Source organism: Megascapheus bottae, chromosome 10 (genome assembly GCF_031878675.1).
Source record: "Megascapheus bottae isolate mThoBot1 chromosome 10, mThoBot2.hap1, whole genome shotgun sequence".
NCBI lineage: Eukaryota > Metazoa > Chordata > Mammalia > Rodentia > Geomyidae > Megascapheus > Megascapheus bottae.
In genome coordinates, this window is record NC_143518.1 from 66,182,172 (window position 1) to 66,192,820 (window position 10,649).

The following is a 10,649-nucleotide window of genomic DNA, read 5'->3' on the forward strand; positions in this document are numbered from 1 at the left end:
GAGGACCAGGGTGAGTGTACCCAGAGGACTGTGAGAGGACCAGGGTGAGTGTACCCAGAGGACTGTGAGAGGACCAGGGTGAGTGTACCCAGAGGAGTGTGAGAGGACCAGGGTGAGTGTACCCAGAGGACTGTGAGAGGACCAGGGTGAGTGTACCCAGAGGATTGTGAGAGGACCAGGGTGAGTGTACCCAGAGGACTGTGAGAGGGTAGGGTGAGTGTACCCAGAGGACTGTGAGAGGACCAGGGTGAGTGTACCCAGAGGACTGTGAGAGGAGCAGGGTGAGTGTACCCAGAGGAGTGTGAGAGGACCAGGGTGAGTGTACCCAGAGGATTGTGAGAGGACCAGGGTGAGTGTACCCAGAGGACTGTGAGAGGACCAGGGTGAGTGTACCCAGAGGAGTGTGAGAGCACCAGGGTGAGTGTACCCAGAGGACTGTGAGAGGACCAGGGTGAGTGTACCCAGAGGACTGTGAGAGGGTAGGGTGAGTGTACCCAGAGGACTGTGAGAGGGTAGGGTGAGTGTACCCAGAGGACTGTGAGAGGGTAGGGTGAGTGTACCCAGAGGACTGTGAGAGGACCAGGGTGAGTGTACCCAGGAGTGTGAGAGGACCAGGGTGAGTGTACCCAGAGGACTGTGAGAGGACCAGGGTGAGTGTACCCAGAGGAGTGTGAGAGGACCAGGGTGAGTGTACCCAGAGGACTGTGAGAAGACCAGGGTGAGTGTACCCAGAGGAGTGTGAGAGCACCATGGTGAGTGTACCCAGAGGAGTGTGAGAGGACCAGGGTGAGTGTACCCAGAGGAGTGTGAGAGGACCAGGGTGAGTGTACCCAGAGGACTGTGAGAGGACCAGGGTGAGTGTACCCAGAGGAGTGTGAGAGGACCAGGGTGAGTGTACCCAGAGGACTGTGAGAGGACCAGGGTGAGTGTACCCAGAGGAGTGTGAAAGCACCAGGGTGAGTGTACCCTGAGGAGTGTGAGAGGACCAGGGTGAGTGTACCCAGAGGACTGTGAGAGGGTAGGGTGAGTGTACCCAGAGGACTGTGAGAGGGTAGGGTGAGTGTACCCAGAGGACTGTGAGAGGGTAGGGTGAGTGTACCCAGAGGACTGTGAGAGGGTAGGGTGAGTGTACCCAGAGGACTGTGAGAGGACCAGGGTGAGTGTACCCAGAGGACTGTGAGAGGAGCAGGGTGAGTGTACCCAGAGGACTGTGAGAGGACCAGGGTGAGTGTACCCAGAGGACTGTGAGAGGACCAGGGTGAGTGTACCCAGAGGACTGTGAGAGGACCAGGGTGAGTGTACCCAGAGGAGTGTGAGAGGACCAGGGTAAGTGTACCCAGAGGAGTGTGAGAGGACCAGGGTGAGTGTACCCAGAGGACTGTGAGAGGACCAGGGTGAGTGTACCCAGAGGACTGTGAGAGGACCAGGGTGAGTGTACCCAGAGGACTGTGAGAGGGTAGGGTGAGTGTACCCAGAGGACTGTGAGAGGACCAGGGTGAGTGTACCCAGAGGACTGTGAGAGGACCAGGGTGAGTGTACCCAGAGGAGTGTGAGAGGACCAGGGTGAGTGTACCCAGAGGAGTGTGAGAGGACCAGGGTGAGTGTACCCAGAGGACTGTGAGAGGACCAGGGTGAGTGTACCCAGAGGACTGTGAGAGGACCAGGGTGAGTGTACCCAGAGGACTGTGAGAGGACCAGGGTGAGTGTACCCAGAGGACTGTGAGAGGACCAGGGTGAGTGTACCCAGAGAAGTGTGAGAGGACCAGGGTGAGTGTACCCAGAGGACTGTGAGAGGACCAGGGTGAGTGTACCCAGAGGACTGTGAGAGGACCAGGGTGAGTGTACCCAGAGGACTGTGAGAGGGTAGGGTGAGTGTACCCAGAGGACTGTGAGAGGACCAGGGTGAGTGTACCCAGAGGATTGTGAGAGGACCAGGGTGAGTGTACCCAGAGGAGTGTGAGAGGACCAGGGTGAGTGTACCCAGAGGACTGTGAGAGGACCTGGGTGAGTGTACCCAGAGGAGTGTGAGAGCACCAGGGTGAGTGTACCCAGAGGAGTGTGAGAGGACCAGGGTGAGTGTACCCAGAGGACTGTGAGAGGGTAAGGTGAGTTTACCCAGAGGACTGTGAGAGGGTAGGGTGAGTGTACCCAGAGGACTGTGAGAGGGTAGGGTGAGTGTACCCAGAGGACTGTGAGAGGGTAGGGTGAGTGTACCCAGAGGAGTGTGAGAGGACCAGGGTGAGTGTACCCAGAGGAGTGTGAGAGGACCAGGGTGAGTGTACCCAGAGGACTGTGAGAGGACCAGGGTGAGAGTACCCAGAGGAGTGTGAGAGGACCAGGGTGAGTGTACCCAGAGGACTGTGAGAGGACCAGGGTGGGTGTACCCAAAGGACTGTGAGAGGACCAGGGTGAGTGTACCCAGAGGACTGTGAGAGGACCAGGGTGAGTGTACCCAGAGGACTGTGAGAGGACCAGGGTGAGTGTACCCAGAGGAGTGTGAGAGGACCAGGGTGAGTGTACCCAGAGGAGTGTGAGAGGACCAGGGTGAGTGTACCAGAGGAGTGTGAGAGGACCAGGGTGAGTGTACCCAGAGGACTGTGAGAGGACCAGGGTGAGTGTACCCAGAGGAGTGTGAGAGGACCAGGGTGAGTGTACCCAGAGGACTGTGAGAGGACCAGGGTGAGTGTACCCAGAGGACTGTGAGAGGACCAGGGTGAGTGTACCCAGAGGACTGTGAGAGGACCAGGGTGGGTGTACCCAGAGGACTGTGAGAGGACCAGGGTGAGTGTACCCAGAGGAGTGTGAGAGCACCAGGGTGAGTGTACCCAGAGGAGTGTGAGAGGACCAGGGTGAGTGTACCCAGAGGACTGTGAGAGGGTAGGGTGAGTGTACCCAGAGGACTGTGAGAGGGTAGGGTGAGTGTACCCAGAGGACTGTGAGAGGGTAGGGTGAGTGTACTCAGAGGACTGTGAGAGGGTAGGGTGAGTGTACCCAGAGGACTGTGAGAGGACCAGGGTGAGTGTACCCAGAGGAGTGTGAGAGGACCAGGGTGAGTGTACCCAGAGGACTGTGAGAGGACCAGGGTGAGTGTACCCAGAGGAGTGTGAAAGCACCAGGGTGAGTGTACCCTGAGGAGTGTGAGAGGACCAGGGTGAGTGTACCCAGAGGACTGTGAGAGGGTAGGGTGAGTGTACCCAGAGGACTGTGAGAGGGTAGGGTGAGTGTACCCAGAGGACTGTGAGAGGGTAGGGTGAGTGTACCCAGAGGACTGTGAGAGGACCAGGATGAGTGTACCCAGAGGACTGTGAGAGGACCAGGGTGAGTGTACCCAGAGGACTGTGAGAGGACCAGGGTGAGTGTACCCAGAGGACTGTGAGAGGACCAGGGTGAGTGTACCCAGAGGAGTGTGAGAGGACCAGTGTAAGTGTACCCAGAGGAGTGTGAGAGGACCAGGGTGAGTGTACCCAGAGGACTGTGAGAGGACCAGGGTGAGTGTACCCAGAGGACTGTGAGAGGACCAGGGTGAGTGTACCCAGAGGACTGTGAGAGGGTAGGGTGAGTGTACCCAGAGGACTGTGAGAGGACCAGGGTGAGTGTACCCAGAGGACTGTGAGAGGACCAGGGTGAGTGTACCCAGAGGAGCGTGAGAGGACCAGGGTGAGTGTACCCAGAGGAGTGTGAGAGGACCAGGGTGAGTGTACCCAGAGGACTGTGAGAGGACCAGGGTGAGTGTACCCAGAGGACTGTGAGAGGACCAGGGTGAGTGTACCCAGAGGACTGTGAGAGGACCAGGGTGAGTGTACCCAGAGGACTGTGAGAGGACCAGGGTGAGTGTACCCAGAGAAGTGTGAGAGGACCAGGGTGAGTGTACCCAGAGGACTGTGAGAGGGTAGGGTGAGTGTACCCAGAGGACTGTGAGAGGACCAGGGTGAGTGTACCCAGAGGACTGTGAGAGGACCAGGGTGAGTGTACCCAGAGGAGTGTGAGAGGACCAGGGTGAGTGTACCCAGAGGACTGTGAGAGGACCTGGGTGAGTGTACCCAGAGGACTGTGAGAGCACCAGGGTGAGTGTACCCAGAGGAGTGTGAGAGGACCAGGGTGAGTGTACCCAGAGGACTGTGAGAGGGTAGGGTGAGTGTACCCAGAGGACTGTGAGAGGGTAGGGTGAGTGTACCCAGAGGACTGTGAGAGGGTAGGGTGAGTGTACCCAGAGGACTGTGAGAGGACCAGGGTGAGTGTACCCAGAGGACTGTGAGAGGACCAGGGTGAGTGTACCCAGAGGACTGTGAGAGGGTAGGGTGAGTGTACCCAGAGGACTGTGAGAGGGTAGGGTGAGTGTACCCAGAGGACTGTGAGAGGACCAGGGTGAGTGTACCCAAAGGAGTGTGAGAGGACCAGGGTAAGTGTACCCAGAGGAGTGTGAGAGGACCAGGGTGAGTGTACCCAGAGGACTGTGAGAGGACCAGGGTGAGTGTACCCAAAGGACTGTGAGAGGACCAGGGTGAGTGTACCCAGAGGACTGTGAGAGGACCAGGGTGAGTGTACCCAGAGGAGTGTGAGAGGACCAGGGTGAGTGTACCCAGAGGAGTGTGAGAGGACCAGGGTGAGTGTACCAGAGGAGTGTGAGAGGACCAGGGTGAGTGTACCCAGAGGACTGTGAGAGGACCAGGGTGAGTGTACCCAGAGGACTGTGAGAGGACCAGGGTGAGAGTACCCAGAGGAGTGTGAGAGGACCAGGGTGAGTGTACCCAGAGGACTGTGAGAGGACCAGGGTGGGTGTACCCAGAGGACTGTGAGAGGACCAGGGTGAGTGTACCCAGAGGACTGTGAGAGGACCAGGGTGAGTGTACCCAGAGGACTGTGAGAGGACCAGGGTGAGTGTACCCAGAGGAGTGTGAGAGGACCAGGGTGAGTGTACCCAGAGGAGTGTGAGAGGACCAGGGTGAGTGTACCAGAGGAGTGTGAGAGGACCAGGGTGAGTGTACCCAGAGGACTGTGAGAGGACCAGGGTGAGTGTACCCAGAGGAGTGTGAGAGGACCAGGGTGAGTGTACCCAGAGGACTGTGAGAGGACCAGGGTGAGTGTACCCAGAGGACTGTGAGAGGACCAGGGTGAGTGTACCCAGAGGACTGTGAGAGGACCACGGTGGGTGTACCCAGAGGACTGTGAGAGGACCAGGGTGAGTGTACCCAGAGGAGTGTGAGAGCACCAGGGTGAGTGTACCCAGAGGAGTGTGAGAGGACCAGGGTGAGTGTACCCAGAGGACTGTGAGAGGGTAGGGTGAGTGTACCCAGAGGACTGTGAGAGGGTAGGGTGAGTGTACCCAGAGGACTGTGAGAGGGTAGGGTGAGTGTACTCAGAGGACTGTGAGAGGGTAGGGTGAGTGTACCCAGAGGACTGTGAGAGGGTAGGGTGAGTGTACCCAGAGGACTGTGAGAGGACCAGGGTGAGTGTACCAGAGGAGTGTGAGAGGACCAGGGTGAGTGTACCCAGAGGACTGTGAGAGGACCAGGGTGGGTGTACCCAGAGGACTGTGAGAGGACCAGGGTGAGTGTACCCAGAGGAGTGTGAGAGCACCAGGGTGAGTGTACCCAGAGGAGTGTGAGAGGACCAGGGTGAGTGTACCCAGAGGACTGTGAGAGGACCAGGGTGAGTGTACCCAGAGGACTGTGAGAGGGTAGGGTGAGTGTACCCAGAGGACTGTGAGAGGGTAGGGTGAGTGTACCCAGAGGAGTGTGAGAGGACCAGGGTGAGTGTACCCAGAGGAGTGTGAGAGGACCAGGGTGAGTGTACCCAGAGGACTGTGAGAGGACCAGGTGAGTGTACCCAGAGGACTGTGAGAGGGTAGGGTGAGTGTACCCAGAGGACTGTGAGAGGGTAGGGTGAGTGTACCCAGAGGAGTGTGAGAGGACCAGGGTGAGTGTACCCAGAGGACTGTGAGAGGGTAGGGTGAGTGTACCCAGAGGACTGTGAGAGGGTAGGGTGAGTGTACCCAGAGGACTGTGAGAGGGTAGGGTGAGTGTACCCAGAGGAGTGTGAGAGGACCAGGGTGAGTGTACCCAGAGGAGTGTGAGAGGACCAGGGTGAGTGTACCCAGAGGACTGTGAGAGGACCAGGGTGAGTGTACCCAGAGGACTGTGAGAGGACCAGGGTGAGTGTACCCAGAGGACTGTGAGAGGACCAGGGTGAGTGTACCCAGAGAAGTGTGAGAGGACCAGGGTGAGTGTACCCAGAGGACTGTGAGAGGACCAGGGTGAGTGTACCCAGAGGACTGTGAGAGGACCAGGGTGAGTGTACCCAGAGGACTGTGAGAGGGTAGGGTGAGTGTACCCAGAGGACTGTGAGAGGACCAGGGTGAGTGTACCCAGAGGACTGTGAGAGGACCAGGGTGAGTGTACCCAGAGGAGTGTGAGAGGACCAGGGTGAGTGTACCCAGAGGACTGTGAGAGGACCTGGGTAAGTGTACCCAGAGGAGTGTGAGAGCACCAGGGTGAGTGTACCCAGAGGAGTGTGAGAGGACCAGGGTGAGTGTACCCAGAGGACTGTGAGAGGGTAGGGTGAGTGTACCCAGAGGACTGTGAGAGGGTAGGGTGAGTGTACCCAGAGGACTGTGAGAGGGTAGGGTGAGTGTACCCAGAGGACTGTGAGAGGGTAGGGTGAGTGTACCCAGAGGAGTGTGAGAGGACCAGGGTGAGTGTACCCAGAGGAGTGTGAGAGGACCAGGGTGAGTGTACCCAGAGGACTGTGAGAGGACCAGGGTGAGAGTACCCAGAGGAGTGTGAGAGGACCAGGGTGAGTGTACCCAGAGGACTGTGAGAGGACCAGGGTGGGTGTACCCAGAGGACTGTGAGAGGACAGGGTGAGTGTACCCAGAGGAGTGTGAGAGGGTAGGGTGAGTGTACCCAGAGGACTGTGAGAGGACCAGGGTGAGTGTACCCAGAGGACTGTGAGAGGACCAGGGTGAGTGTACCCAGAGGACTGTGAGAGGACCAGGGTGAGTGTACCCAGAGGAGTGTGAGAGGACCAGGGTGAGTGTACCCAGAGGAGTGTGAGAGGACCAGGGTGAGTGTACCAGAGGAGTGTGAGAGGACCAGGGTGAGTGTACCCAGAGGACTGTGAGAGGACCAGGGTGAGTGTACCCAGAGGAGTGTGAGAGGACCAGGGTGAGTGTACCCAGAGGACTGTGAGAGGACCAGGGTGAGTGTACCCAGAGGACTGTGAGAGGACCAGGGTGAGTGTACCCAGAGGACTGTGAGAGGACCAGGGTGGGTGTACCCAGAGGACTGTGAGAGGACCAGGGTGAGTGTACCCAGAGGAGTGTGAGAGCACCAGGGTGAGTGTACCCAGAGGAGTGTGAGAGGACCAGGGTGAGTGTACCCAGAGGACTGTGAGAGGGTAGGGTGAGTGTACCCAGAGGACTGTGAGAGGGTAGGGTGAGTGTACTCAGAGGACTGTGAGAGGGTAGGGTGAGTGTACCCAGAGGACTGTGAGAGGACCAGGGTGAGTGTACCCAGAGGAGTGTGAGAGGACCAGGGTGAGTGTACCCAGAGGACTGTGAGAGGACCAGGGTGAGTGTACCCAGAGGAGTGTGAAAGCACCAGGGTGAGTGTACCCTGAGGAGTGTGAGAGGACCAGGGTGAGTGTACCCAGAGGACTGTGAGAGGGTAGGGTGAGTGTACCCAGAGGACTGTGAGAGGGTAGGGTGAGTGTACCCAGAGGACTGTGAGAGGGTAGGGTGAGTGTACCCAGAGGACTGTGAGAGGACCAGGGTGAGTGTACCCAGAGGACTGTGAGAGGGTAGGGTGAGTGTACCCAGAGGACTGTGAGAGGACCAGGGTGAGTGTACCCAGAGGACTGTGAGAGGACCAGGGTGAGTGTACCCAGAGGAGTGTGAGAGGACCAGGGTGAGTGTACCCAGAGGATTGTGAGAGGACCAGGGTGAGTGTACCCAGAGGACTGTGAGAGGACCAGGGTGAGTGTACCCAGAGGAGTGTGAGAGCACCAGGGTGAGTGTACCCAGAGGACTGTGAGAGGACCAGGGTAAGTGTACCCAGAGGACTGTGAGAGGGTAGGGTGAGTGTACCCAGAGGACTGTGAGAGGGTAGGGTGAGTGTACCCAGAGGACTGTGAGAGGGTAGGGTGAGTGTACCCAGAGGACTGTGAGAGGACCAGGGTGAGTGTACCCAGGAGTGTGAGAGGACCAGGGTGAGTGTACCCAGAGGACTGTGAGAGGACCAGGGTGAGTGTACCCAGAGGAGTGTGAGAGGACCAGGGTGAGTGTACCCAGAGGACTGTGAGAAGACCAGGGTGAGTGTACCCAGAGGAGTGTGAGAGCACCATGGTGAGTGTACCCAGAGGAGTGTGAGAGGACCAGGGTGAGTGTACCCAGAGGAGTGTGAGAGGACCAGGGTGAGTGTACCCAGAGGACTGTGAGAGGACCAGGGTGAGTGTACCCAGAGGAGTGTGAGAGGACCAGGGTGAGTGTACCCAGAGGACTGTGAGAGGACCAGGGTGAGTGTACCCAGAGGAGTGTGAAAGCACCAGGGTGAGTGTACCCTGAGGAGTGTGAGAGGACCAGGGTGAGTGTACCCAGAGGACTGTGAGCGGGTAGGGTGAGTGTACCCAGAGGACTGTGAGAGGGTAGGGTGAGTGTACCCAGAGGACTGTGAGAGGGTAGGGTGAGTGTACCCAGAGGACTGTGAGAGGGTAGGGTGAGTGTACCCAGAGGACTGTGAGAGGACCAGGGTGAGTGTACCCAGAGGACTGTGAGAGGAGCAGGGTGAGTGTACCCAGAGGACTGTGAGAGGACCAGGGTGAGTGTACCCAGAGGACTGTGAGAGGACCAGGGTGAGTGTACCCAGAGGACTGTGAGAGGACCAGGGTGAGTGTACCCAGAGGAGTGTGAGAGGACCAGGGTAAGTGTACCCAGAGGAGTGTGAGAGGACCAGGGTGAGTGTACCCAGAGGACTGTGAGAGGACCAGGGTGAGTGTACCCAGAGGACTGTGAGAGGACCAGGGTGAGTGTACCCAGAGGACTGTGAGAGGGTAGGGTGAGTGTACCCAGAGGACTGTGAGAGGACCAGGGTGAGTGTACCCAGAGGACTGTGAGAGGACCAGGGTGAGTGTACCCAGAGGAGTGTGAGAGGACCAGGGTGAGTGTACCCAGAGGAGTGTGAGAGGACCAGGGTGAGTGTACCCAGAGGACTGTGAGAGGACCAGGGTGAGTGTACCCAGAGGACTGTGAGAGGACCAGGGTGAGTGTACCCAGAGGACTGTGAGAGGACCAGGGTGAGTGTACCCAGAGGACTGTGAGAGGACCAGGGTGAGTGTACCCAGAGAAGTGTGAGAGGACCAGGGTGAGTGTACCCAGAGGACTGTGAGAGGACCAGGGTGAGTGTACCCAGAGGACTGTGAGAGGACCAGGGTGAGTGTACCCAGAGGACTGTGAGAGGGTAGGGTGAGTGTACCCAGAGGACTGTGAGAGGACCAGGGTGAGTGTACCCAGAGGACTGTGAGAGGACCAGGGTGAGTGTACCCAGAGGAGTGTGAGAGGACCAGGGTGAGTGTACCCAGAGGACTGTGAGAGGACCTGGGTGAGTGTACCCAGAGGAGTGTGAGAGCACCAGGGTGAGTGTACCCAGAGGAGTGTGAGAGGACCAGGGTGAGTGTACCCAGAGGACTGTGAGAGGGTAAGGTGAATGTACCCAGAGGACTGTGAGAGGGTAGGGTGAGTGTACCCAGAGGACTGTGAGAGGGTAGGGTGAGTGTACCCAGAGGACTGTGAGAGGGTAGAGTGAGTGTACCCAGAGGAGTGTGAGAGGACCAGGGTGAGTGTACCCAGAGGAGTGTGAGAGGACCAGGGTGAGTGTACCCAGAGGACTGTGAGAGGACCAGGGTGAGAGTACCCAGAGGAGTGTGAGAGGACCAGGGTGAGTGTACCCAGAGGACTGTGAGAGGACCAGGGTGGGTGTACCCAGAGGACTGTGAGAGGACCAGGGTGAGTGTACCCAGAGGACTGTGAGAGGACCAGGGTGAGTGTACCCAGAGGACTGTGAGAGGACCAGGGTGAGTGTACCCAGAGGAGTGTGAGAGGACCAGGGTGAGTGTACCCAGAGGAGTGTGAGAGGACCAGGGTGAGTGTACCAGAGGAGTGTGAGAGGACCAGGGTGAGTGTACCCAGAGGACTGTGAGAGGACCAGGGTGAGTGTACCCAGAGGAGTGTGAGAGGACCAGGGTGAGTGTACCCAGAGGACTGTGAGAGGACCAGGGTGAGTGTACCCAGAGGACTGTGAGAGGACCAGGGTGAGTGTACCCAGAGGACTGTGAGAGGACCAGGGTGAGTGTACCCAGAGGACTGTGAGAGGACCTGGGTGAGTATACCCAGAGGAGTGTGAGAGCACCAGGGTGAGTGTACCCAGAGGAGTGTGAGAGGACCAGGGTGAGTGTACCCAGAGGACTGTGAGAGGGTAGGGTGAGTGTACCCAGAGGACTGTGAGAGGGTAGGGTGAGTGTACCCAGAGGACTGTGAGAGGGTAGGGTGAGTGTACTCAGAGGACTGTGAGAGGATAGGGTGAGTGTACCCAGAGGACTGTGAGAGGACCAGGGTGAGTGTACCCAGAGGAGTGTGAGAGGACCAGGGTGAGTGTACA